A 27,795-nucleotide genomic window follows, 5' to 3' on the forward strand; every position below is an offset into this window, starting at 1 on the left:
GACATCCCTGTAGAGGGCTCTCTGAGAAGGGTCCAGCAGAGCCCCCTGCCCCTGGCTGAAATACACAGCCACATCCTCGAAGGTCACCGGCATCTGAAACAACAAGAATTCCCACTCAGAACCTGCTGCCCCAGCCAAAATCCCCCTAGTCACAGGGGAGGAGGGACAGAGAAGCAGAATCCTCCCAGCACCCGGCTCAGAGCAGCCAGGAGGCTTCAGGGGGTGGGGAGAAGGTGAGAGCTCCTTGTCCCTCCCAGCACACAGAGCAGGGCAGGGTCTTCTCATTTCCCACACACCTGCCAGCCACAGGCTGATAGGGGATGCAGAGCTTTGAGCCGGGGACGGGACAGGAATCCCAACAGCTTCCCTTCATATTTCACAGCACCCTCTGGCCAGTGGGGTCAGGCCCCAGCACTGGGAGTCTGGTCAGTTTTCCCAGCCCTGCCCAGGGGGGTGTTTCCTGGTTCAGAAATGGGGGAATGTTCACCCCTCCCCCGACCCACCAATGGGCCTGTTCAGAAAATCAGACCCCGGTTGATCATGTTCCAGCAGGTTTATCACACCCCGTCCCACCCCGGGTGATTAACCCCTCTACAATACCACCACCACCAAAAGCTCCCTGAAAATCCCCTACCTGAGATGGCTCCATCACAGCCATTTCCCTGCCCTGTCTCCTGGCAGACCGGACGATCTGAAGTGAAACGTGGACGTGATTCCTCAGCCTGTCAGAGGAGCAGGAAGATTGTGCAGGTTTCATAAGGGGCTGGAGTTCATGTCAACCCCCAATTCCCCCCAGGCTCTCTCCCTGCAGACAGACGCTCTGATTCTAGGACTCTGCCATGCTGGGAAGAAACCCAGTTAGTTCATTACCATCCCGGCCAGGCCCCCACCCCCCCATTAGAACTAAACCCACCATGTCCCTTCTAAACCTTCCCAGAACAGCATCTCTGAGCCAAACGCTGGAAAAAGAACAGAATCAAAGGAGTCACTTTAGGGCACTGCCCCACAGTGTATTGTAACCCCTCTAGCTCTCCCCCGTCTCCCTCAGTCATGCTGTCGTGCCGTGCTCAGCAGAGTGAGCAACTGGCTTTTCCTCTCTCAGCTCCTCCCCTTGTTCCCAGGAGAGCTGACTGCCCCGGGGGTGCAGGGAATGGATCTGGGCAGGGCTGGGAGCTGGGAACCTCCCTTCACACTTCTTGCTCCTGCTGCCTTTCAAGTCTCTCCACTCTCCCTTTTTATCTTCTTCCCCCACCCTGGGAGAACAGGCGACTGCCCAATTGTCCTGGGCCTTTGCTCTCCTTAGGCAGCTCAGCCACTGACACTGGTAACGGGGGTTCAACCCAGCTGTGTCACTGAGGGCAGCAGCTCTGGGACTCTCAGACACAAGGAGCCCCTCCCCGACACAGGGAGCCCCTCCCCTTGTAGGCCAAACTCCCCAGCTGGTCCCTGAAAGGGGCCCTTTGTGCAGAGTCATTTCCCTGCCCCACTCCAGCCCTTTCCCCAGGTCTCTCCATCACCTGGAGGCTCAGGCGCTGGTATGGTCAGAGTGGTTCCAGACACTGGAGAAAATGCCCCTGGGCTGGTCTCAGAGGGGTGTGATGAAGTGGGAATGTTCTGAATGTTGTCTCTGAATAATGAGTGTGTGCCTCAGTTTCCCCATGTGTTACTCAAGTATCAAGCTGGTGGGATACAGGTGTGTGATCATTGCAGAAACCTCTAGAGGGCAGGTGTGACTGCAGAATAGCTGCCTGGGCATAGAGAATGGCCAAAATTCTGTATCCTGGCAAGCTATGGCCGGAGGCTGTCCTCTGCAAGGAGCCAGCCCAAGGTGCTGGAGAACAGCGAGAGAGGGGGAGGCCATGAGACCTGTTTTCCTGGGAAAGAGAGAAAGCACGGAGGAGGGGCAGCCGGACATCACTGAGGATGGGGGGCCGGAAGCGGGTCAGTCCCCTGGTTTGGAACTCAGCGGGGAGAGTCCAGGGCTCGGGACTCTGGATTCCCCCCCAGATGGACTTTGCTGAAAGCTCCTGATTTCTGTACTAACAAGCTCTGTTCAATGCTGTGTTCCTAGCGACCAATAAACCTTCTGTTTTCCAAGCAGGCTGAGAGTCACAGCTGACTGCGGAGGTGGGGTGTACGGCCCCTATGAGGAGCGGGTCAGGCTTCTCCTTAGGCTGCCCCTGGGGTTCAGGCTGGGGCCACACGCTCAGCGGGTGGGGGGAAGTTGGGGGTGCTCAGAGGCTGCGGTCCTGCCCCTACAGTCGGGGTGGGGGCTTGCCTCCCTCAGCCCTAGATTCACCCCCCACCAGTTGTATCCAGTTCTTATCCCCAGTCCCAGGCAGGGGGGCTGAAACATTCTGTACAGTGGGGGACACTGAGAGCCATTGAACCAAACTGTAAACCCTGGATAGGATGGAAACCCCTTCAAGCCAGGGGGTGCGGCAGGGCCTCACCAGCCTAGATCGAGCGCCTGTGCTGCCCCCCAGCCCTGATTGTGCCCCTAGGCCCCTCTCCTTCCCCGGCCCCAGCTGGGCCCCCCACCCTGGATTCAGTTTGGCCCCTGCCTACCTTCTGCCCCCCTCAGATCTCCCTAAGCTGCAGGCTCCGTCCGCACCAGCGCGGCCAGGGGCAGGGAAACAAGCAGCAGATGGGGGCGAGGGGGATGGGTGGTAACGTGATCCTGCCCCCGCCCCGCACACACCTGGAGCTGGCGGCGGCTTTCCCGGACCCAGGGCGGGAATCGCAGCCAGCTCCCCTGGGAGCAGCCTGGGGCCAAACCCTCCCCCTGCAGCCCGGTGTGACGGGGGGCGGGTCTCTCTTACCGTCCCTCCGAGCGGGGCCCCCTGGGGCAGGGGCCGGGCCGGGCAGGGCCCTGGCCAGGCTGGGGGCTCTGCCCTGGGAGAGGCTCCTGGGGAGCGTCGGGAAGGGCCCTGCTGGAGATTCCCCTCTCCCGGCTGCAGCCAGGGCTCCGGGCTCCCAGCACCAGCCGCCGGGGCTCGGGGATCTCGCTGGGAGCCAGAGTCACCGCAGCGGCTGCGAGTCAGTTCCTGCTGCCGGGCCTGAGCCCAGCGATCGCTCCCCGAGCCGCCACCCAGCTGCTCCTGGGTCCTAGCGATCAACTGACCTCCTTGCGCTTCTCCTCTCTGTGTCCAGCTTCTGCTAGACTCACAGACTTTAAGGTCAGAAGGGCCCATCGTGAGCACCTAGTCCAGGGGTTCTCACGAACTAATTTTTGGTGGCCTCAGAGTGCGGCCAGCAACTCTCACTGTTGGCCGCTGACACGTTTCCCTAAAATACTTAATGAACTTTAGGGGAAACCAGTAAACATGCACAGAGGTAAGCAGGTAAATGGTCCTGCTACTGGGGGGAACTTTCCTGACTTAAACACCACCCCCCCGTGGAATCAAATAGCAGAAGGATCTGAGTCCTCGCTTCCTTCACCCAGAGCCTGCTGTGACGGGTTGGATCACAGAAACCCCCTTGGGAGCTGCCACCTAATGTGCAAAAACTACCCCTGCTTCTGTTTTCCCTGCCAGCTCAGGACTCCAGCACCCTGTTTTGCTGAGCCAGACACTCCAGTCTGCTCTAACAAAGACTCAGGGTCTGAATCACTTGTCCCAAAGCTGCAAGTTTACCCAAAACCAGCTCACAGGAGTGTGCTTGTCTTTAGCACTCAGATGCCCAACTCCCAATGGGGTCTAAACCCAGATAAATCCGTTTTACCCCGCATAAAGTTTATGCAGGGCAAACTCATAAATTGTTCGCCCTCTATAACACTGATAGAGAGATATGCACAGTTGTTTGCTCCCCCAGGTATTAATACATACTCTGAGTAAGTTACTAAATAAAAAGTGATTTTATTAAATACAGACAGTAGGATTTAAGTGGTTCAAAGTAGTAACAGACAGAACAAAGTAAGTCACAAGCAAAATAAAATAGAATGCGCAAATCTATGCCTAATCAAACTAAATACAGATAAGTTCCTCACCAGTTCCAGAATGCTCCCTTTTACAGGCTACTCTCCCTTTAGCCTGGGTCCAGCAATCTCTCACAACCCCTGTAATCTGTCTTTGTTTCAGTTTCTTTCAAGTATCCAGGGGGGGTGGAGAGGCTCCTTCTTTAGCCAGCTGAAGACAAAATGGAGGGGTCTCCCCCAGGTTTAAATAGGCTCTCTCTTGTGGGAAGAGACCCCCCTCCTCCCTCCTATGCAAAGTCCAGCTCCAAGATGGAGTTTTGGAGACACCTGGGCAAGTCACATGCCCCTGCATGACTCAGTCTTTACAGGCCGACGCCATTGTCCACATGGTATCTTGCATGTCTCCAGGAAGACTTCTTATGTGGATTGGAGCATTCCAAGATGCATTGTTCCCCAAGTGTTTCCCGATCAGGTACTTAACCTGGCAAATTCCTTCCTAAAGAAGCTGACCAAATGCCTCACCAAGCTTACTTAGAAATCAGGCAAGCATACAGCCCATATTCTTAACCTTAAGTTGAAAATGGTATATAAGTACAAAGGATGAATAGATATAGTAGACCATAACCTTTACGGAGATATGTTACATGGCACAGGCAGCACCAAACATATTTCAGTTATATCATACATACATTTATAAACACCCCCCCATAAAGCCTTATGGGGTACGCTGTCACACCTGCCTCATCTTGAGAGCTCCCCTTCCACTCTCCTGTTTGGCAAAGTCCTCATAACCCCGACAAGGCTGGGCCCAGGCTTCCTGAGGGGCTCGTCCCCCAACCTGGTTGTGACCACTCAGAACACGGGCTAGAGCGTCCCCACTCCGGGTACTTTCTCCACTCTGGACGCTTCCCTGACCTCTTCCCTGCCCATTGTCTATAGTTCAGAACAAATGCAATTTACAACACAGCAGCTAATAAAAGAAATCAGGAAACAATGGGAAAGGCGAAAGGAAAACAATTAACCCCACTCTGTGGTCGGGGGCGGGAAGCACCAACAGCTTCTCTGGAATGCCAGGGCAGTTCACAGTCTGTCCCTTCCACATCCCAGGCCTCCTGCCCAGGCCCTGGCTGTGCTGCAGAGATGCTGCAGGTCAGACACGTGCTCTGGCGGTGGCCACACGCCCGCAGGCTCTAGGTGACAGGACCTTTCTTCCCAGTGTCCCCAGAAAGGTGCAAATCCAGAGGACAAATAAAAAGCCCCCAAATTTAGTAATCTCTGTAAACTGATTGGGGGGACAGGGGGACAAACTCATGATCTTTGAGCATGTCTGGCTGCTGACCTAGTTCTATCCCTGCCCTCCCCCAGGGTTCCACGGGGTGCAGGCCATGGACTGGGACATCCCCGGGGGGTGGGGGAAACGCCAGTACAACGGGGATGACTTAATCAACTTCCACGTCCAGCCTCGCACCCCTTACCCCTCTCTGCATCTGGACTCCCTCCTGGAGCCATAGCCCTGCTCCCGGCCCTACCTCAAAGGGGTGGGGTGGGGGGGGCGCAGACAGGGATAAGGGGGGGCACCGCACCCCTACTCTAAAAAGTGTTCCACTGGGCCCAGAGCAATTCCAGCCTCTCCCCCTGTGCTTTGCTGGGCTAAACCAGTCATGGTGGCAGCTGGGATGCTGGGCAGATCCCCATGTTGTGAACTCCTTAACATGTAACCAGTAGAATTTTAATAGTTGAAACAGTTACTTTTTACATGCTATTTTCATCCCTAGTCTGGACACCTGCCTTGTAGCTTCTGAGCCCTTAGGCAGAATCCTCCGCAAACCCCCAAAGCTTCCCTATTTCCAGTAAAAGAATTCCCCTCTGGCTGCTGGGTGGGGCAGCCTCTCCCCCTCTTCTGCCCCATGGGGTGGGGGAGTTGCCATTGTATCTTTCCCTCTTCTTCTCCCCGACCCCTACCCTCTTTCCCTCCCTTCCCCAGCCAATCTGCTCTTGCTCTCACAGCCTCCCCTCCCCACATCCCCTCTTTCCTTTGCAGTGACCCCCTCACTTAGAGTTTCCCTCTCTTGTAGCCCTGGTCCCATCCACCCCATAAGTCTTCCCTGATTCCCCTGCATTGCCCCATCTGTCCTGCAGCACCCCGCCTTGCCCACTGCATCTACCCCGATCCATCCCTCATCCCCCCTCAATACAACCTTATCTACACACACCCTTCCCCTCTTCAGCCCTCTTTCAGCTCTCCACTTCTTCCCCCCCCACCCCATCCCAGGTGTGGCTGTCCCAGCCCCCAGTGCAGCATGGGTTGGCTTCCCCCCTCCTCTGCACACAATGGGAGATAGGAAACTTCCCTGTAGGAATGTGCTACCTGTACCAGTTGCTGATCTGTAACTGGTTTATAAGAAATGGCTATTGTAAAAAAATCTGCTCTCTGGTGTAGCAAATGCCTACAGATAACAGTTTGTCCCCTGCACTTTTTTCTTGTTCCCTGCACTCATGGCAGAACTAAGTATTATCTAGACCATTCCTGGCAGGTGTTTGTCAGCTGCCCGCCCCCCCCCCCCTCCGACCAGTCAATTTTTGCCCCCTGCTCAGACCCTGGCTGTCCCCCCTTCTCCGATTTGTCCCCTTTGGCCCTTTTTAACCCCTTTAAAAAGCAGTCAGCACAATCCCATGCTTAGTAAGGGCAGTGGCTTCAGCAGATGTTACTGAGCATGCTCAGTCCACCATAAGTAGCACATCCTTACAGGGAACAGTTTTCTGTACTGCACCTGCGGGAGAGTTAATTAGTCCACCCCAATGGGCGATAGCTGCTATGTCTGTGGGAGAAGCTCAAAAAATAAATAAATGCCAATTGACTCTCCTACGGCAGGATGCAGGCAAATGGGAAATGCCAGCCAGAGAGGATTTCCCTGATAGATAAGATTTCCAACTCTCCCGGACTAGGCGCCATTGCCACAAATGGTGTCTGATCCAGGAGAGTTGGCAACCCTACTGGCACATGAAATTTTCCCCCCAAAGGCCCTAGAAAAGGCTAAAAAGCTGAAGAATAATCAGCTCTGGTCTGAGCATGGGCAGCAGGTATAGCAGGCTGGGGGAAGGGAGGCTAAGCAATGGTCGTTGAAGCATGAAGGGACAGAGGAATCCTTAGCGCATCTGGCATGTAAATCTCTTTTGACTCCGGCTGCAACAGTGTCATAAGATTGCCTCTTCTCACTTGCAGCATTATCTCCTGCAAATGGAAACAAACTTGTTTGTCTGAGCGATTGGCAGAAGAAGAAATAGCACTGAGTGGACTTACAGGCTCTGAAATTTTACATTGTTTTATTTTTGAATTCAGGTATTTTTTACATAATTCTACGATTGGAATTTCAACTTTCATGATAAAGGGATTGGGCTACAGTACTTGTAATAGGGGAATTGAAAAATACTATTTCCTTTGGGGGGGTTCACAGTGCAAATACTGGTAATAAAAAATAAAGTGAGCACTGTACACTTTGTATTCTGTGTTGTAATTGAAATAATATATTTCAAAATGGAGACAACATCCAAAAATATTTAGAGAAATAGTATTCTATTATTGTTTAGGAGTTCAAATAATCATGAGATTAATCAGGATTAATTTTTTTAATCATTTGAAATCCCTAGTTCCAATTGATTTCTTTGTTAAAATTATATGGTAAGAAAGAGAAAGGCAGCAATTTTTCAGTACTAGTGGCTGTGACACTTTTGTACTTTTTTGTTGGATTTTGGAAGTGAGTCATTTTTAAGTGAGCCAAGGAGGCAAGACAGATCAGACTCCTGAGAGGGGCGCAGTGGTGGGGAAAGGCTGAGAGCCACTGGCATATAGGACTAACAGAGAGAGCACACTGGAGAACACACAATGGTAGTGGGCGGGGCACTTCAGTGGTTTACTGGACTTCAACTAGGGGACAGGAACAGCACCCTGCAATCCTTCAGGAAGTCAAAAGGAGAGAACACTTTGCATTCATGAAAAGGGGGATTTCACCAATGATGGCTGGTGACCCTGGGAGAATGCTTTAACCATGGATTTTACCTGTAAAAGTTAATCTCAGCCTATCTGAATCCTGTTATACCTGGTGTTTGGTGTGTAACTGTTGGTCTTATTGCTTCGCTCACTATCTCTTCAATCTGAACTAATAAACTCTTGTTTGTTTTCACTAAAATATATATCTCAGTGCTGTGATGTTCTATTGGTGCTGATCCTCAGTTGAATCAAACAAGCTGGTGTTGTCCCGATGACTTACCTGGGAATTTCTGAGTGTCCAGTGGAGAGGGGCTGGACACTACAGAAGGACACGTCAGAAGGGCTGGAGACGAGGTTGTACCTAGTGTTAATCTGTAAGGCAAAGTAAGGACTGGCAGAGCCCTGATGAGTTCATGTGGGAAGGTAAAAGGCCGGGGGTAACAGGGAACTGACAACCAGTGAAGCAGAAGCACGGCTCCCTCACGCTGAGACGGGGGGGCGGGGAAACAAGGAGATTCACTGTCCGGGGTGTTGGGGCGGTACTGAATTATTATGAATTACTGCGCTTCTTATTAATTAATGTGGTGAACGTGAATGTGGTACAGCTTGACAGGTCTGAATTTGCTAGAGGATTCTGAGAGCAGGGCCTTCTGAGCATCACATGGTTACTGTGGAAATTTTTTATTCTGCGTGTCTGTTCTGCTACTGACCTTTGTCAGTCAATATGCCGGCTCACTAGGTAAAGAAAATGTATAATCACAAGATCAGTGATCTTGGCACAAGCTGACCTGGGGCAAAATGACCCCTTTGGAAGGCATCGCGCTGACAGCTTGAGTGAATGATTGATGAGAGTGTAAACGTGGGGTAATGTCTGGTGGGTGCCCCTTCAGCAGTCCCTTCCAAAGTATTAATTAGGAGAAAATTAGTAATAAAATGTACACAGGGCATATGAGTCCTTTGAAAACCACTGCCTCGGGGGAATCCTTGATAGACCAGGTGACTGTGAATAGAAGACAATGAAAGAGAGAAATCCTCATCTAGATCGATAGCTATACATGCTTCGCTAGCCAATCAGAATACCATGTGGGGCCAGCATAAATATTGAGAGTTTATGCTTGGGGAATTGAGGCTCACTAGGGAGACATGAATTAGATAACCTTATACTGCTTCTGGAATTCTTTCTTAAATAAACTGTTGTGCATGGAGTGTACTGAATCTGACTTGTTGATTGGTACCGAGAAACATTCTGCCCAGCTGTGAGCTGTTAAAGAGCCATCTCAACATTTGGTAGCAGAGGATGGTTACCATGTCAGTGAATAAGTTAACTGTTTCTGAACTGGTTGGATAAGCTAAAATATTGTCTTAAGATATTAGACTCAGTGGCCAGGAAACGAGGATTGGATCAGATTGGGATCAGATTGATTACAGATTATTGGGAGAGAGGGAAATACACAGGCACGTGGAGTTGAATTGGTGCTATCTTCAAGTCTATGATGTTCTACAAGTGCAAGCAAGCCGGGTTTCCTCTGGAGGACAAGGGGGACACCCCGAAGCCTCCAGCTATGGTTAATGGGTGCTTGTTAAGACAGGTGTTTAAAAGCTTGGGGTCTGATCCATGTGTGACTGCTGCAGTCTCTACACTGCATAAGAAAGGTTTGGACAACTTGTTGTTGGGGAATCAACAGGGCTATTCTCCCAAGAAAGTCCAAACAGCAGCACGAGTCATCTGTGCTATGTCTCAGGCTGTAAATAAGCTCACAGAAAAGCACAATGCCTGTGAATATGAAAATGAAAATTTGGAACAGGAATTGGAAAAACTAAAATTGCAATATGAAAACCAGAAGTTAAATCTGGATAGTTGGATGGTGGCAGGGGTCCCTTCCAGGGTGTGGTCAAGAAGCAGGGGTTGGATGGGGTTGGGGGTTCCGGGGAGCATTCAGGGAGTAGGGGAAGGCTGGAAGGGGTGGGGGTACCAGAGGGTGGTCAGTGGGTAGGGAGCAGGGGGGTTGGATAGGGGCAGGGGTCCCGGGGGGAAGTCAGGGTGCAGGGGGAGTGGATAGGAGGTGGGAGATCTGGGGGGCAATCAATGGGCAGGGAGCGGGGCGGGGTTGGATAGGAGAGGATCTAAACTTACCATGCACAGATCAATCGCCCTGTATCCCAGACTCCGACAGCCCCATCCCATTGTGTGACCTATTAGTCCGATCATTCTTTTCTCTCTTTTTCCCTTCTAGGACATCAGAGGCACCTCGACCAGACATGTGGCTCCTTCTCACTCCCTCTCACACTTCTTGAGACTGGGCAGGGGTTGGACACCAGGTGAAAGCCACGTCTCCCCTCAGCACAGTGTGGACAGGAGCCACATTTTGGCTACTTTCACTTTGTTCAAGTTAACCTTGAGGTTCTCGCCCTGTGAACAAAACGGTGGATTTACCCATCCCAGGGGAAAGATTATGAACTCGTTACATCCCTGGGGTATTGGCTGCCTGTAGACACTGGGATATAATATGGGCCTTTCACTGCTAGGTCTCTGCTTACCATAGTCACTGACTTTTATTTTTCCCTGGAGGGCTCCACCCCTGCTCTGCCCTCAGGCCCCGCCCGCACTATGCCGGTCCCCTGAGGCCCTGCTCTCACTCCACCTCTTCCTGACCCCACTCCACCTCCTCCCCTAAGGCCTTGCCCTCTGTCTGCCTCTTCCTGCCCCTGCTCCAACCCCTCTCCGAAACCATAGCCAATCTGCAGGTCGCTACTCTCCGCCCTCCCCCAGGCACCTCCCCTAGCCACCAAACAGCTCATTGGCAGCCCGCAGAACAGCTGTGGCTGGTGGGTGCTGAGCTCCCCCTATATTTTTTCCACAGGGGTTGGAGCTCCGGAGCACCCATGGGGTCAGCACCTATGCTGCTTACAATCATGGGACCGAGCAGTGACCAAGTATAAAGAGTGACTTACAATGAGACTTAGCCCATGTCCTGCTGTTAATGGGCAAGTCGGTAAGGCCTAAATTTACAACAGTGGCCTAATTGTGGGTGTCTTGGTTTATCTCCTTGAAATACAGGACTTCAGGGCACGTGGTCGATCTGCATTCGCAGCTGCAGCCGGAGTCAGTGGGTGCTGTGGGTGCCCAGCCCTTGGAGAACCAGCCCCTAAGCACTTAGGTCAGGACCCAAATTTGAACCCTAAATCAAAAGAGATTCTTGACATTTGGACCCAGCCCATCATTGTGCTCTGACTCCTTTGCTGGCTAGCATGGCTGTTTGTGCCTCCTCCCCAGCAGTTGCAGACACAGGGAGTGCTCCTGGGAGGGGCAGAAGGGAGTGGGGTTGGGGCATGGACAGGCTGGAGGAGGGAGGGATGGAAAGGGATAGAGGGGTGTGGCCAGGGTGAAGCTGCACCTCTTATACTCAGCTGAGCCGCAACGTCTCTATTAACCACCTTGTTAAACTGCTGCAACACTGGACTCGGGTAACTAGCTGCATTCGCAGCAGCATCTCTGCGCAGCACGGCTCCACAGCTGAATTCCCTCTCCTTGTCCCTGATGGCGACTTCCCAGTCTGTCCCAGGCCTTCCCAGACTGCCCCAGGCCTTCTCAGTCTGTCCCCACATCCCCTCCTGCAGCCGCTATGGGCAACTGGCCTGAGAGGTCTCTGTTTATCCCACACCATCTACCCTGCAGCCCCTAATGCGAGCTCCCCGCACCCCCGCTGCCCTCCGCCATTGGGCCCCAGCCCTCACCTGGGGGACAGGAGCTTGGTCTCCCTGCAGTCCCTAGTCTCTCTGCTGGGACTAACAAAAAGGGAGGAAATGGGTGCAGGGCTTGCTGGGTGTGGTTGTGTTACAGGGTCACCTGCCCCACTAGGGCCCACGCTGAGATCCCAGCACATTCCACAGGCCCCTGATCCGCCATCAGATGGACTTTCAGCCTCCATCCCTATGGGGGTGGGGGAAGCACTGGGTTATAGCCCTGGGGGAGCTGCTGGGGAAGGGAGGAGACTTACCTGCTCACAGACAATTTTAAGCATTATAAAGCTTCAACTTTTTGAATCTCAGTGTCTAGTGTCATTAAATAGTTCTGGTCTGACCAAAATATTGTCTGATCCTTCCATAATTTCCCACAACCGTGACAATTTAAATTGGAATGAAATGCTTAAAACCCAGATTGTTGTGCAACTCTGAAAGTTTAAATCAATAAATATAAAAATTGCTTAAAATAAACATTATCTGTCACAATTATATATTATAAAAAAATTCTGCCCAGTCTGACTATCACTCCTGACACACAGCTCCTGCTCCTCCAGGCTCATCCTCACAGGGGGATGCCTCAGTGACCCTCCACACCAGCACAGGGGCTGACTGGAGGCCGGGAGCCCTTTGGGGGTTTAATTACAGGCTAATTTCACTGAAAGTTCCCTGTTTCAGGTGTGATTGTACATTTTTTCACTAAAGCCTCCAGGAGTGAAATTGGCTGTGTCCTTCCTGCTCAGGAAACAGCATAAGTCATTTTCAGACAAGGAAACACCCCCTTGCTGCTGCAGGCGGGGCACAGTGTGAATTCAGGAAATTGAAACTAACCCTGATCCACTGCCCAGAGGAGCCACGGCTGCAGAGAACCCCGCGGAAAGTCTCCAGGAGGAAGCTACATGTCCCGACTGTCTGGAGTATTTCACAGAACCTGTGAGTCTGGAGTGTGGGCACAATTTCTGCCGAGACTGCATCAGCCAGTGCTGGGAGGGATCCGATACAGCCCGCTCCTGCCCTCAGTGCAGAGAAACTGTGCAACAGAGAAACCTCAGGCCCAACAGGCAGCTGGCAAATATCATAGAAATCGCCAAGCGGCTGAATTTACAAGCAGCAAAGGCAGCAGGAGGGGACAGGGTGTGTGGGGAACACCAGGAGGCTCTGAAACTGTTCTGCGAAGAGGATCAAACCCCCATCTGTGTGGTGTGCGACAGATCCCGGGCTCACCGCGCTCACACGGTGGTTCCCATACAGGAGGCTGCCCAGGAGTACAAGGTAGGGAATTGCTGTCAGATTTAATGGGTTAACTTTTGGGTTTTAATGAGAGGCTAATTTCACTGAAAGTTCCCTTTCATGGGTGTGACTCATCATTCAGCTCTGTAAAGGCTTCATTGTACAGGAGATGATATAACAAAATTAATGATCTGGCAGTGTGATAACAGAGGCAAAATATCAGGTCTTGAAAGTAGGATCTACCCCACCCCTTCCCCAAGGTCCTCCCATTTGGGGGGAGGGATAGCTCAGTGGTTTGAGCATTGGCCTGCTAAACCCAGGGTTGAGTGTTCAAATCCTTGAGGGGGCCATTTGGGGATTTGGTTGGGGATTGGTCCTGCTTTGAGCAGGGGGTTGGACTAGATGACCTCCTGAGGTCCCTTCCAACACTGATATTCTATGATTCTATGATTTCCCACCCCCAAAGCCCCACTCACTCCATACCCCCTCTCTCCATTTCTCGCTTTCCCCCACCCTCACTCACTTTCACCGGTCTGGGGCAGGAGGTTGGGGTTCAGGTGGGGGTGCAGGCTCTTGGCTAAAGCCAAGGGGTTTGCATGTGGGAGGGGGCTCTGCACGGAGCCTTGCTCAGGATGTTGGGGTGCAGGAGGGGGTGATGGGTGCAAGCTCTGGGAGGGAGTTTGGGTGCAGGAGGGGGCTCCGGGCTGGGGCAGACTGTTGGGGTGCAGGAATGGGAATGGGGTGCTGGCCCTGGGAGGAGGGCAGGGGGTTAGGGTGCAGGAGGGGGCACGGGGTGCAGGAGGTGGTATGGGGTGTTGCGTGAAGGAGGGGATATGGGGTGCTGGCTTCAGCTAGGCGGCACTGACTTACCTCGGGAGGCCCCCAGTCAGTGGTGCAGCGGGGCTAACGCAGGCTCCCTGCCTGCCCCAGCCGTTCGCCACTCCCGGAAGGGGCCAACACGCCCCTGTGGCCCCGGGGGAGGCATGTGGCTCTGTGTGCTGCCCCTCTCTGCAGGCACCGCTCCCGCAGCTCTCACTGGCCACAGTTCCCCATTCCCGGGCAATGGGAGCTGCGGGAGCGGTGACTGCAGGCAGTGCAAGTAGCGCCGTGTGGCTGGGGCACGCAGGCAACCCCGCTGTGCCACCGGAGATTGCAATTGACAGGGAAAGTCTCCAGGATCGACTGGTAGGTGACCACTGGTCTAGCTAGACAGAAGGTGGGAAGGGAAACTGAGGCACAAAGCAAGGCAGCGAGTTGCCCACAGTCATCCAGCATGTCAGTGACAGAGCTTAGTATAGAACCCAGTTCTCCCCAGACCAAAACCCAAATCACTTTGCCATGCTGCCATCTTCGCATCACCCCACCCAGTGATGAAGTGTATCTGTTAGGAGGGAGAGACACCTTGATAAAGGTGCCACGCCCACCAGGGAGATGAGGTTTCTTGCTGGGATTCTGAACTTCTGTGTTGCTCCATTAGGTGTTAAACTCAGATGCTGCCGGCCTGCACTAGAGAAGATCACTGGGCTAACCACTGCGTGGGACCCCGAGCACCTAGAGGCCGCACACAAAAAGGCTCCAGACAGCTCAGGTCCATGCCAAATACCACTGGGATTAGACTGGGTTGTAGCAAAACTAACCACAGGCTGGAGCTGACTGGTGCCAGTCTGACCTGTTCTGTTGTGTACGTGGGCAAGGACCAGCCAAAGTGGTTTCATTAGTCCAAACAGGCAGCTTTTTGAAATCTCCCAGAATGCACTGCTTCCGGGATCATTACCAGAGAATGGAATCATGGGGCATCTGCCCAGGGGGCATTGCCATGGAAAGGGTTTAGGACAGCACTGGGCCAAACCCCAACCCGTCCTTTATACAAATCTGCATCATGTCTAATTAGTGTGGTCACTGAGGATTCCCCAGAACATAGGACATGGCCACGCCTGCCTGCATGGGCCCATCCTCACCAGTAGCAGACATCCTGCGTGGGCCCACCACTGCTTTTTTCAGTGTGCCACCCACCTGCATCATTCTGTATGAAGGTGCTACCCCAGCCCCGTCCCCACCCTCACGGGTGTCCTCCTGCATCCTCAGTCTCCTCCTCTCCCTATTGCACCAGACAAAGCCACGTCCAGTGCCGAGTCCCTATTTGATGGGGATAGTGCTCCACAACACTGGGACTGCGCAGCTTCAAACCAGACGAATGGCCTCCCGACGTCTCATCGGGTTTGCCCTGGTGCTAAGACCAGCTCAGCCCAACCAGTGCAGTCCCCAGGGCTTCAGGGCTGAAATCCCAGCCCCTATTTAAACCCTGGTGGCTTCTGGGATTTGTGTAACTTGGTTTGTTAAACCTTCTACAAAACTGGTTTATTGATTCACCCCCATGTGACTCCAGTGCCCTGTTATGTGTTGTACCACTAATCAGTTCACAAATACCAGTAAAGCTTGGTTATAATTGAGATCTCTATCTAATTACTAAAAAAGACTAAACCAGAATTGGTAAAAAGTCTGAATGTGACACACTTCCAGTCTCCATTAGTAAGATTTTATCTCCTTGGTGGCCCTGATGTCACAAAGTGATTAGAAACACAGTCATCATGGGTTTCGGGTGGAAAAACACCCACTTCCAAGCACGTCTCAACTATCCAGATTAAACCTCCTAATTATTTCTGTTTCTTCAGGAAAGAATCCAGGCCCATTTGAAGACTTTGAGGGAAGAGAGAGAAAAGCTGCTGGGATTGAAAGCGACTGGAGAGAGGAATAGCCAGGAGTATCTGGTAGGTGCCTGTTGTTATTAACTGGCAGGGACTGGCAGTGGGAGGTCTATTTGGAGGCAGACTCCTGTGTGGCCTTGGTGAACATGGGCTTGTGTGTGTTTCTCCATGATCATGGATTGCTGGGTTAGGTTCATGTGTAGACAAGCCCTAAGCTTCCATTTGAGCTGATGAGTTAATGCCTAGCCCTTGTGGCTTTCACAGAAATCCCCCCAAGTGAACTGAATGTCCCCGTGAAGTGCTCTCCACTGTCTGGTCATTTTGTGTATTTTTTAAATGTTTCCTTCTTTTAACTCCTCTGGTATCTCTGTCAGTGTAGTGCTGTGTCCTGCCCCCTGCCTCTCTGGGTCTGAATTTCCAGAGACCATAAATAACAGAATATGCTGACCATGACAGGCCTGGAAACATCCCTTTCAGAGGGATACAGGGGCCAAAGGGGAAGGTGCAAGAGAATCCCCTGCCTACTACGCACAGGGTAAAGTCAAATGTCAGAAATCTTAGGATTTTCAAAGAAATTCAGCCTCCTCCCCACTCAGCTCTCCATGAAAAGACCCCGCGCTCCATCCATATGTCCCTGACCAGCCCTTGCCCTATTGTCATACAGAAACAAACACAAACCAAAAGGCAGAAGATTGTGTCTGAATTTCACCAACTGCAGCAGTTCCTGGAGGAACAAGAGCGACTCCTGCTGGCCCAGCTTGAGAAGCTGGACGAGGAGATTGTGAGGATCCAGAATGAAAATGTCAGTCAACTCTCCGAGCAGATTTCCCGTCTCAGTGAGCTGATCAGTGAGATGGAGGGGAAGTGTCAGAAACCAGCAAGTGAATTCCTGCAGGTCAGACTGAGTGAGAAACACAGGTGGGTGCTCCAGGGCAGCCAGCTCCTCCCTCAGTGCCACTTGCTGGCTGCCCTGCCGATCATCTCCTCCCCCTCCCTCCAGCACCACCTGCCTGCTGCAATAAGTTGTTCCACTGTGTGCAGGAGAGGCTGGGAGGGAGGGGGAGGAGCGGGGAGGGAGTGTGCTCACAAGAGGAGGCAGGGAAGAGACAGGGTGGGGGTGGAGTGGGAGCGGGAATAGTTGGGCTGGGGTGTGGCATTGGGGGAAGGTTTGGAGTGGGGGTGGGGCATAGGGTTGAGCACCCCCAGGGACAATTGGAAACCAGCACCTGTCTTTAGAAACATGCCAGAAACACACAGGGAAGGGAGGGCTCCTGAATCATAAGCACTGGGGCCAGCAGTCGGCGATCTCTATGTAACTCAGCGTGTGCATTGCTGACATGTGACTGAATATTATTCTTTGCAGAGTCACAGACACAGAGATATGAGCGATGGAAAAGCCCCATTAGCTCAGGGAATCCATGGCCCTGGGGCCAGGGCAGGGCCTTGCTTCACCAGATTTGCAAAATCTCATCCCTGAATTCCTGTGTGTGTGTCAGAGGGGACTGAAATTCTTTTGTCTCTCTCTCTTCTAGGATATTAGAAGCACCTTGAGCAGGTACGTGTCTCTCTCTTACTCCCCCTCACACTTCACAACGCTGGGAAAGGGCTTGGTGGTGATGTTAGCACTGCATCTCCCCAGGGCTCTACAGCCAAATGTGTGGGGAAGGTCACATGTTGGATACAAATCTCTCTGATCAACTTCATTCTGAGGTTCTCACCCTTGTATAGAAGAATCTGGAATTCTCCATTTAGTGGGAAAGACTGACCAAGTATTTCCTAGATATGTCAGATCCCTGGGGGACTGGCTGCCTCGGGATTGCGGGGATGGAATATGGGCCTGTCACTGCTGGGGCACTGGTCACTATTCAGTCCAGGGCAGCAGCGATCAAGAGTCTTTCCCACCTGAGGACTGTTTGGAGGCCTGTGTGGAATGAGCTGGGGAGGGGAGAGTTGGTGTCTCAGTCTAGTTCCTAGAGGGCAGATCACTTCACCCAGGAACTTCCTGTCCCTCAGAGCATGGAGGCCAAGGAGTGAATTGGCCATGGAAACTCAATTTTCCTTTTATCCCAGAGCTGGTCTCTCCAGTGCAGAGTTGAAGAATATTAATGATTCCTTTGAAGGGAAGGTTGCACGGCCATGGGCTGTGCTGCACCTGCTCTGAGGCTGGGAGAAGTTGAGGAATTCTAACTCCAGGCCCATTAGAGCAGTGACTCCCTAACCAGAACTTATAATGAGTCACACAATGAAATATAATCATGTGAAACTGTTTCTCTCCAGGTGTGAGAAGGGGAAGTTCCGGCAGCCAGAGGAGATTTCTCCTGAACTGGAAGAGCGAGTCAGTGGTTTCTCCCAGCAAACGATTGTGCTATCGGAGACTCTGGGGAAATTCAAAGGTACCTAGAAGGGATCTAGGAACGGAAATTGGGATGAGCCTCTGAGACTGAGGGAGGAGAGTGGCTCTGGCCAATTGGTTCACAATTAGATGATGCTTCTATTTAATTGTTGGGTGAGAATGTCACGCACTTGGGGTCCAAGTCACTCAGGTTGATTAATTCAAACCTTTATTTCTACCAAAAAACATGCCTTGCCATGACAATTACTGTTAAAGAAAGAAATGACTCAGACTCGTAGACTTTAAGGACAAAAGAGACCATCATGATCATCCAGTCTGACCTCCTGCACATTGCAGGCCACAGAACCTCACCCACCCACTCCTGCAATAGACCCCAACCTCTGGCTGAGTTCCTGGAGTCCTCAAATCATGATTTAAAGACTTCAGGTTACAGATAATCCACCATTGACACTAGTTTAAATCTGCAAGTGACCCATGCCCGACACTGCAAAGGAAGGCAGACTCTTTGCCAATCTAACTTAGGGGAAATTCCTTCCCGACCCCGAATATGGTGGTCAGTTGAATGCCGAGCATTTTGGCAAGACCCAACAGTGAGACATGCGGCAAAGAATTCTCTAGAACTCAGAGCCCTCCCCATGTACTGCCTCATCACCAGCCATGGGGCACATTTCTCAAAGGTAGACCCAGCCCATCACTGGGCTCAGGTCCTGTATGCAGCTAATCTGGGCCAAATGGGCTGTAGGGAAGGGGAAAGCCCCTCCCCCATGGTCAGGGATCCCTTCAGCACAGGAGCCTCTGGTGCCTCCTCCACAGCAGCTGCAGGCACAAGGCGTGTTCCTGAGAGGGCTGGGAATGGGGTGGGGGTAGGGGTGAGGGTGGGTGGAAGAGGGAGGGGGGGTGGACGAGGGATAAAGGGACGTGGGCAGTGTAAAGCTGGGCCTCTGACACTCTGCACACTGGGCAAGACACATGGTGGCCATTGTCATAGGGATGTAACTCTGGCTGGCTTCAGAACTTCCTCAGCCTGTGCCAAGGTCTGCACCAGCCCCTGCAGACACTGAACAGCAGAGTCACCCCTCAGCTGCTGGTACAGGGGTGAATTTGTCCCATTGAATCAACCTTCCCCCACTGCAATTTCCACAATTATAAAATGATTTTACTATTATTTCTATGTCTGCCTATGGAGGACAAGGCCCTGTCGTGCCGCACTCTGTAGAGATGCTGAGTAAACAGACCCAACAGCTCACAATTAGAGCCAGGATTTAGCAAACTCTCAATATCCCGTTAGAGTCAGAGGGACCGAAGTGGATAAAGTTACTTTTATGCCAAAGTCTTTGAAGGCTCTGGGTCTAGGTTACAACAAAAGGCAGTATGTGAATGAGACAAACCAACTGAAGTTTGAAGGGTGGGAGGGGATGAGGAGGGGAAAAGTTAATCTCACTTACAGATTGTCTGTCCTGGGATGGTTGTGAGGCTGCAGGGATGTTGGTTCCATTGCTGGGAGATGCCTGAATGAGAGAGGAAAGAGACGGTTTCAGACCTTTTTATATTAAATATTTGAGTGTTTTTCGGTGTGTTTCTCTGTCATAATTAAAATACAGTTCTCGGAGTTGAGAGTGGGGATGCTGTTATAAATATGAAAGCCTGAAATCTCGTCTCCTTTCTCCTTCCCCCCTCCAGACACTCCTCCGTCTGCACTAGAGACAAAAAGAGGAGGATCCCTAGGAGCATTCAGACAGGGTTAGTTTGCACCTGGAGATTGTCTTTAAATTATCAGAAAATGTCTTCAAGAGATTGTAGCTAAAGTTACCAACCAAACCGACACCAACCACGACACACACAGCCCTAAAAACAACACACTGATCAGTGAGGAGCTCCCACGCTGAAGTCACACAAACACTCCTGACACCAACCTTAGTGCTGAGTTCATGCCCACGCTGCTGAACAGAAAAACTCTCCCTGAACAGCCTGTGAACAGAGCTCTGTGTCCTGAGGGCTGACACATCCCTCTGCTTTACCCTGGTGCAGGGGGTCTCCCCATCACTCTTCTCCAACATCCGGCCTTTCCTCTGGGCAGGGCTGGGCTCTCCCACTGGAGCTGCTCCCTGCTTCCTGGATTGGGGAGACAGTCTCCCTGTGAGACTGTCAGCTCCTCTCTTCTCTCTAGACTGCGGATGGGGCTACCCCATCCAATGCCTCCTCCTACTCTGCTCTTAAGCAGCTCTTCCCCAATGCTGCACCTTCCTCTCTGTTCCCTGGCCTGGGAGTGGAGGCTGCCCCACCTAATGCCATTCCCTACTCTCTGGTCTTAATTGGCTCTTCCTACTCTGGCGGGGGAGTGGAGGCTGTATTAGAGGAGGGAGCTTCCCTCTGGGGTTCAAAGCTGGTACCTGCCTCCTCTGCTTCCTCCTCACCAAAACCTTCCTGGCTGTGTCTCTGATGCTGGGAATGGAGCAGCCCCAGCAGACGGAACAGGGAGCTGATTCCTCAGCAACCAAATGAAAAACTAATGAAGTGACTCCCATTACACAGAGTGAGGAACTGCAGTGACATCTCTGCTCAGTCTCAGGTGCCCAGGACAGAGGCAGCTCCCTGGGATCCAGGCCTGTCCCAGCCAGGACCGGGTTTCTGGGGAGTGCGAGAAATTGTCCCAGCTTCCCCCAGGGCTGACCTCTGCTCCTAATGTTCTGATTCTCTCTCTCCAGTGAATGTGACTCTGGATCGAGACACGGCTTATCCCGACCTCGTCCTGTCTGAGGATCGGAAAAGTGTGAGATGCGGAGACACACGGCAGAATCTGCCCAAAAATCCTGAGAGATTTGACTGTTGGGCCTGTGTGCTGGGCTGTGAGGGATTCATCTCGGGGAGACATTGCTGGGAGGTGGAGGTGGGGGGTGGGGGAGGCTGGGCTGTGGGGGTGGCCAGAGAGTCTGTGGGGAGGAGGGGAGGGATTAGCCTTAGCCCCGACGGGGGGATCTTGGCAGTGAAGCAGTGGCTGGGTCAGTTGCAGGCTCTCACCTCCCCTGAGCCCCCCTGCCCCTGAGCCGGGTCCCCAGCAGGATCCGGGTTTGTCTGGACTGTGACCGGGGACAGGTGACATTTATCAATGCTGGTGACGAGGCCCCGATCTTCACATTCCCGCCGGGCTCCATCCCTGGGGAGAGAATCCGGCCCTGGCTCCGAGTGTGGGACAGAGACACCCGGCTCCGACTGTGTCCCTGAGATGGGTTGGAATATCCCACTGGAGGCCCTGAAATCATACTTTCTAGCCTCGCACGCCCTAGTCTCTATAACCTTGGAGGACTCCTGTCTATCCAATCCCTGGCTCCTCATCTCTATAACCTGTGGAAGCCCCTCCCCTTCCCTGCAGCACCAGGGATGAAGCAGGAGGGGGCATGAACCCCTGGGGTTGCAGGAGGGGCAGAGGGGCCCTGAGGGGCAGATGTGGGGGCTCAGTAAGGAGTAGCACTAACAGCCAGGCTGGGGACAGGCAGAGATGGGGGTGGCAGAGACACAGAATTAATCAATTAGGGTTTGGGGAGAATCTGGAAGCTCCACAGCAGCAGGGAGTGTCTTGTACAGATCTGTGGGATTAGATCTCACTGGGGTCTCCCAGCCAGAGCTCCTGCCGCAGGGGTCCAAGTCACCTTCCCCTGTAACTACAGGACAGCTGGTAACCCTGTAATTGTCACAAAAGGGCGGGGGGAAGGTGAGATGGGTGCAGTTTGACAAAAAAACTGTGACACAATGATGATTTTTTTTAAGGTTAATAATCTCATGGTTGTTTTTTTTAACTCCTGAGGTTGGCAGCACTGGGAGAGGCAGGGACAGGGCGGGTTTAACCAGAGGGAATGAGAAGAAGCAAGAAGAAAAATGTGAATGAAAATGAAACAAGAATCAAGGGAGAGTCCAGGAGAAATGGTGGAAAATAGAATTGAGAAAAGTGAAAGGAAAATATCCCTGGCAGGGGAACCAGCCATTCAGCAAGAGGGGAAGGGGCAGCAAGAGGGGAAAGGGTAAAAGCAGAGAAAAGAATGGAGCAGCCATGGGGGATGATCTGTGGGAGGGAGAAGAGGAGAGTGGGAGAGGAAAATAAACAGGGGTGGGAAGTGAGGGCTACAAAAATGCTGAGTAGAAAATGGTGGGATGAAAGAAAAGGGAGAAGGAAAGGGAATATGAGAGGGACAGAGGGATTTATTACATGTTACTGAAAGAGAGCGACTGTAACTCATCAATTCCCTATATTAGTTCCTGAGCAACTGTACGGTTGTTGTGCCATTAAGAAAACTATTCTCGGTAGCTGGGGAATCTCCTTTCCATGCTGTGGTTATTAAGGCTCCTTCTCAGCTCTGGGTTGGGACAAGGGTGTTCGGTGAGAAAGTTGGCAACCCAAATTCTGTAAATAAAACATTACCAACAATTCTTGCCTGTTCCACTTTACTGTCCCAGCTGCAGGTGCTGGGGGCAGCATCATGGGATTTGCTTCCTGACTTGGTTGTGACCCCCCAGCACCCACAGGAAATATCGCGCCTCTAGGAGGAGAGTTTGGGGTTTTACTGTGATGTGTCACTATCCAGCCTGTGCTCTGTCTCTGTCCTGTACACACCCGTGCCAATCAGGAATTGCTCAGCTGTGCTCTGCGGAGAGGTGACTGGTTACACAGGGTGCAATCCATGAAGAGACTTGGGTGTTGCAATGCTGAGCGTCATGGCAGGGCCTAACTTGTGGGCAACTAGAAAATCACAGTCGGCAATTTTGCAAAGCTGAGTTGGGGCCTGAACTCCCTACACAGTGCGTGGGCATCACAGGCAACTTAGGGTATGTCTACACTATGAAATTAGGTCGAATTTATAGAAACCGGTTTTATAGAAATCGGTTGTATACAGCCGATTGTGTGTGTCCCCACATAAAATGCTCTAAGTGCTCTAGTCGGCGGACCGCGTCCACAGTACCGAGGCTAGCGTCGACTTCCGGAGCATTGCACTATGGGTAGCTATCCCACAGTTCCTGCAGTCTCCGCCGCCCATTGGAATTCTGGGTTGAGATCCCAATGCCCGAATGATGCAAAACAGTGTCGCGGGGGGTTCTGGGTACATGTCGTCAGGCCCCTCCCCCTCCGTCAGAGCAACGGCCGACAATAGATTTGCGCCTTTTTACCTGGGTTACCTGTGCAGACAACATACCACGGCAAGCATGGAGCCCGCTCAACTCAGCTCACAGTCACCATATGTCATCCGGGTGCCGGCAGACGTGGGACTGCATTGCTACACAGCAGCAGCAGCTAACTGCCTTTTGGCGGTAGACGGTGCAGCATGATTGGTAGCCTTCATCGGCAATCTGGGTGCTGGCAGCCGTGGGGCTGCATTGCACCAGCCCCTTGCCTTTTGGTAGAAGATGGTATGTTATGACTGGTATATGTCATCATTGTACTGCAGTGGCTGTTGATCATGGGCACCTGGGCAGACATGCTCAGTGCTAGCGAACTGTCTTGATGATGATGGCTATCAATCGTAGTATGCCATTTTCTGCCAAGTGCCCAGTATTTTCTGCTAAGCACCCAGAAGAGGCCGAGGGCGATCTGGGTGCTGGCAGACGTGGGCCTGGCAGACGTGGGGCTGCATTGCTACACAGCAGCAGCCCCTTGCCTTTTGGCAGTAGATGGTGTATTAAGATTGATATCCATTGTCGTCATATTGCGGTTCAATCAGAGGCACCTGGGCAGACATGCTCAGTCCTATTGAACTGTCTTGACGATGATGGCTATCAATATTAGTACACTAACTGCCAAGCGCCCAGTATTTTCTGCCAAGCACCCAGAAGATGCCGAGAGCTATCAGTCATGCTGCACCGTCGTCTGCCAGCTTAAGATGTAAAAAATAGATTTGTTCTGTATTCATTTGCTTCCCCCTTCCCTCCCTCCGTGAAATCAACGGCCTGCTAAACCCAGGGATTTGAGTTCAATCTTTGGGGGGGGGGCATTCTGTGTGACAGTTGTTTGTGTTTCTCCCTGATGCACAGCCACCTTTGTTGATTTTAATTCCCTGTACCTGTACGCCATGTCGTCACTCGCCCCTCCCTCCCTCCCTCCTTCCCCTGGTCCGTCAGATACTAGTTTCGCGCCTTTTTTCAGACCAGGCGCCATAGCTAGCATGGGATCATGGAGCCCGCTCAGATCACCGCGGCAATTATGAGCACTATGAACACCACGCGCATTGTCCTGGAGTATATGCAGAGCCAGGACATGCCAAAGCAAAACCAGGACCAGCCGAGGAGGCGATTGCAGCGCGGCGACGAGAGTGATGACGAAATTGACATGGACATAGACCTCTCACAAGGCACAGGCCCCAGCAATGTGGAAATCATGGTGTTCCTGGGGCAGGTTCATGCCGTGGAATGCCGATTCTGGGCCCGGGAAACAAGCACAGACTGGTGGGACCGCATCGTGCTGCATGTGTGGGATGATTCCCAGTGGCTGTGAAACTGTCGCATGCGTAAGGGCACTTTCATGGAACTTTGTGACTTGCTTTCCCCTGCCCTGAAGCGCCAGAATACCAGAATGAGAGCAGCCCTCACAGTTGAGAAGCGAGTGGCGATAGCCCTGTGGAAGCTTGCAACGCCAGACAGCTACCGGTCAGTCGGGAATCAATTTGGAGTGGGCAAATCTACTGTGGGGGCTGCTGTGATCCAAGTTGCCAGGGCAATGAAAGACCTGGTGATATCAAGGGTAGTGACTCTGGGAAACGTACAGGCCATAGTGGATGGCTTTGCTGCAATGGGATTCCCAAACTGTGGTGGGGCCATAGACGGAACCCATATCCCTATCTTGGCACCGGAGCACCAAGCCACCGAGTACATAAACCGCAAGGGGTACTTTTCAATGCTGCTGCAAGCCCTGGTGGATCACAAGGGACGTTTCACCAACATCAACGTGGGATGGCCAGGAAAGGTACATGATGCTCGCGTCTTCAGGCACTCTGCTCTGTTTCGAAAGCTGGAGGAAGGGACTTTCTTCCCGGACCAGAAAATAACCGTTGGGGATGTTGAAATGCCTATCGTGATCCTTGGGGACCCAGCCTACCCCTTAATGCCATGGCTCATGAAGTCGTACACAGGCAGCCTGGACAGGAGTCAGGACCTGTTCAACTACAGGCTGAGCAAGTGCCGAATGGTGGTGGAATGTGCATTTGGACGTTTAAAAGCGCGCTGGCGCAGCTTACTGACTCGCTCAGACCTTAGCGAAAAGAATATCCCCATTGTTATTGCTGCTTGCTGTGCGCTCCACAATATCTGTGAGAGTAAGGGGGAGACATTTATGGCGGGGTGGGAGGTTGAGGCAAATCGCCTGGCTGCTGATTACGCGCAGCCAGACACCAGGGCGGTTAGAGGAGCACAGCAGGGCGCGGTGCGCATCAGAGAAGCTTTGAAAACGAGTTTTGTAACTGCCCAAGCTACGGTGTGAAACTTCTGTTTGTTTCTCCTTGATGAACCCTCCGCCCCCCCCCCACCCGGTTCACTCTACTTCCCTGTAAGCCAACCACCCCACCCTCCCCTCCCCCCTTCGAGCACCGCTTGCAGAGGCAATAAAGTTATTGTTACTTCACATTCATGCATTCTTTATTAATTCATCACACAACTAGAGGGATAATTGCAAAGGTAGCCCGGGATGGGTGGGGGAGGAGGGAAGGAAAAGGACACACTGCAGTTTAAAACTTTAACTCTTATTGAAGGCCAGCCTTCTGATGCTCGGGCAATCATCTGGAGTGGAGTGACTGGGTGGCCGGAGGCCCCCCCACCATGTTCTTGGGCGTCTGGGTGAGGAGGCTATGGAACTTGGGGAGGAGGGCTGTTGGTTACACAGGGGCTGTAGTGGCGGTCTCTGCTCCTGCTGCCTTTCCTGCAGCTCAACCATACGCTGGAGCATATCAGTTTGATGCTCCAGCAGCCGGAGCATCGACTCTTGCCTTCCGTCTGCAAGCTGACTCCACCTATCCTCTTCAGCCCGCAACTTGCTCTGTTCATCCCGCGATTCAGCACGCCACCTCTCCTCTCGTTCATATTGTGCTTTTCTGTAATCAGTCATTGACTGCCTCCACGCATTCTGCGGTGCTCTGTCAGCGTGGGAGGACATCTGGAGCTCTGTGAACATGTCATCCCATGTCCTCCGTTTTCTCTTTCGAATCTTCACTAGCCTCTGTGAAGGAGAAACATTTGCAGCTGGTGGAGGAGAAGGGAGATGTGGTTAAAAAAGACACATTTTAGAGAACAATGGGTACACTCTTTCACGTTAAATTTTGCTGTTCACATTACACAGCACATGTGCTTTCGTTACAAGTTCGCATTTTTCCTCTTATATTGAGGGCCTGCCAGTTTGGTGTGAGAGATCACTCACGCAGTGCCAGGACACAGATTTCGTCTTGCAGGCAGCCATGGTAAGACACAGTCTTTTGGCTTTTTTAACCTTCTTAACATGTGGGAATGGTTTCAAACAGTAGTGCTCTCATTTCCCATACCAAGCACCCATTGGGTTGGCCATTTAAAATGGGTTTGCAATGTAAAAGGAGGGGCTGCGGTTTAAGGGTTAACATGCAGCAGAAACCCAACTAACTCCCCTCCCCCCCACACCCAATTCTCTGGGATGATCACTTCACCCCTCCCCCCCACTGCGTGGCTAACAGCGGGGAACATTTCTGTTCAGCAGAGCAGGAACGGGCACCTCTGAATATCCCCTTAATAAAATCGCCCCTTTCAACCAGGTGACCGTGAATGATATCACTCTCCTGAGGATAACAAAGAGCGATAAGGAATGGATGTTGTCTGCATGCCAGCAAACACCGGGACCATACGCTGCCCCGCTTTGTTATGCAATGATTCCAGACTACGTGCTACTGGCCTGGCGTGGTAAAGTGTCCTACCATGGCGGACAGGATAAGGCAGCTCTCCCAAGAAACCTTTTGCAAAGGCTTTGGGAGTACATCCAGGAGAGTTTTCTGGAGATGTCCCTGGAGGATTTCCGCTCCATCCCCATACACGTTAACAAACTTTTCCAGTAGCTGTACTGGCCGCGATTGCCAGGGCAAATTAATCATTAATCATTAAACACGCTTGCTTTTAAACCATGTGTAATATTTACAAAGGTACACTCACCAGAGGTCCCCTGTGTGCCCTCAGGGGATGGGAGCATGCCTTGGGTGAGCTCGGGGGTTACTGGTTCCAGGTCCAGGGTGAAAAACATATCCTGGCTGATGGGGAAACCGGTTTCTCCGCTTCCTTGCTGCTGTGAGCTATCTACATTATCTCCATCCTCATCTTCCTCGTACCCCGAACCCGCTTCCCTGTGTGTTTCTCCAGTGAGGGAGTCATAGCACACGGTTGGGGTAGTGGTGGCTGCACCCCCTAGAATGGCATGCAGCTCCGCGTAGAAGCGGAATGTTTGCAGCTTTGCCCGGACCTTCCGTTTGCTTCTCTGGCTTTGTGGTAGGCTTGCCGTAGCTCCTTAATTTTCACGCGGCACTGCTGTGCATCCCTGTTATGGCCTCTGTCCTTCATGGCCTTGCAGACCTTTTCTAATATTTTGCCATTTCGTTTACTGCTTCGGAGTTCAGCTAGCATTGATTCATCTCCCCATATGGCGAGCAGATCCCGTACCTCCCGTTCTGTCCATGCTAGAGCTCTTTTGCGATCCTGGGACTCCATCACGGTTACCTGTGCTGATGAGCTCTGTGTGGTCACCTGTGCTCTCCATGCTGAGCAAACAGGAAATGAAATTCAAACGTTCGCGGGGCTTTTCCTGTCTACCTGGCCAGTGCATCTGAGTTGAGAGTGCTGTCCAGAGCGGTCACAATGAAGCACTGTGGGATAGCTC

The 27,795-nt window shown here is 52.3% G+C and overlaps 1 pseudogene; it reads left to right on the forward strand.

Annotated features, from left to right (window-relative positions):
- Nucleotides 1–8,175: 8,175 nt before the first annotated feature.
- Nucleotides 8,176–21,155, forward strand: LOC135887371 (zinc finger protein RFP-like; annotated as a pseudogene).
- Nucleotides 21,156–27,795: the final 6,640 nt, after the last annotated feature.

The sequence above is a fragment of the Emys orbicularis genome, chromosome 13, assembly GCF_028017835.1.
Source record: "Emys orbicularis isolate rEmyOrb1 chromosome 13, rEmyOrb1.hap1, whole genome shotgun sequence".
In the NCBI taxonomy this organism is placed as follows: domain Eukaryota; kingdom Metazoa; phylum Chordata; order Testudines; family Emydidae; genus Emys; species Emys orbicularis.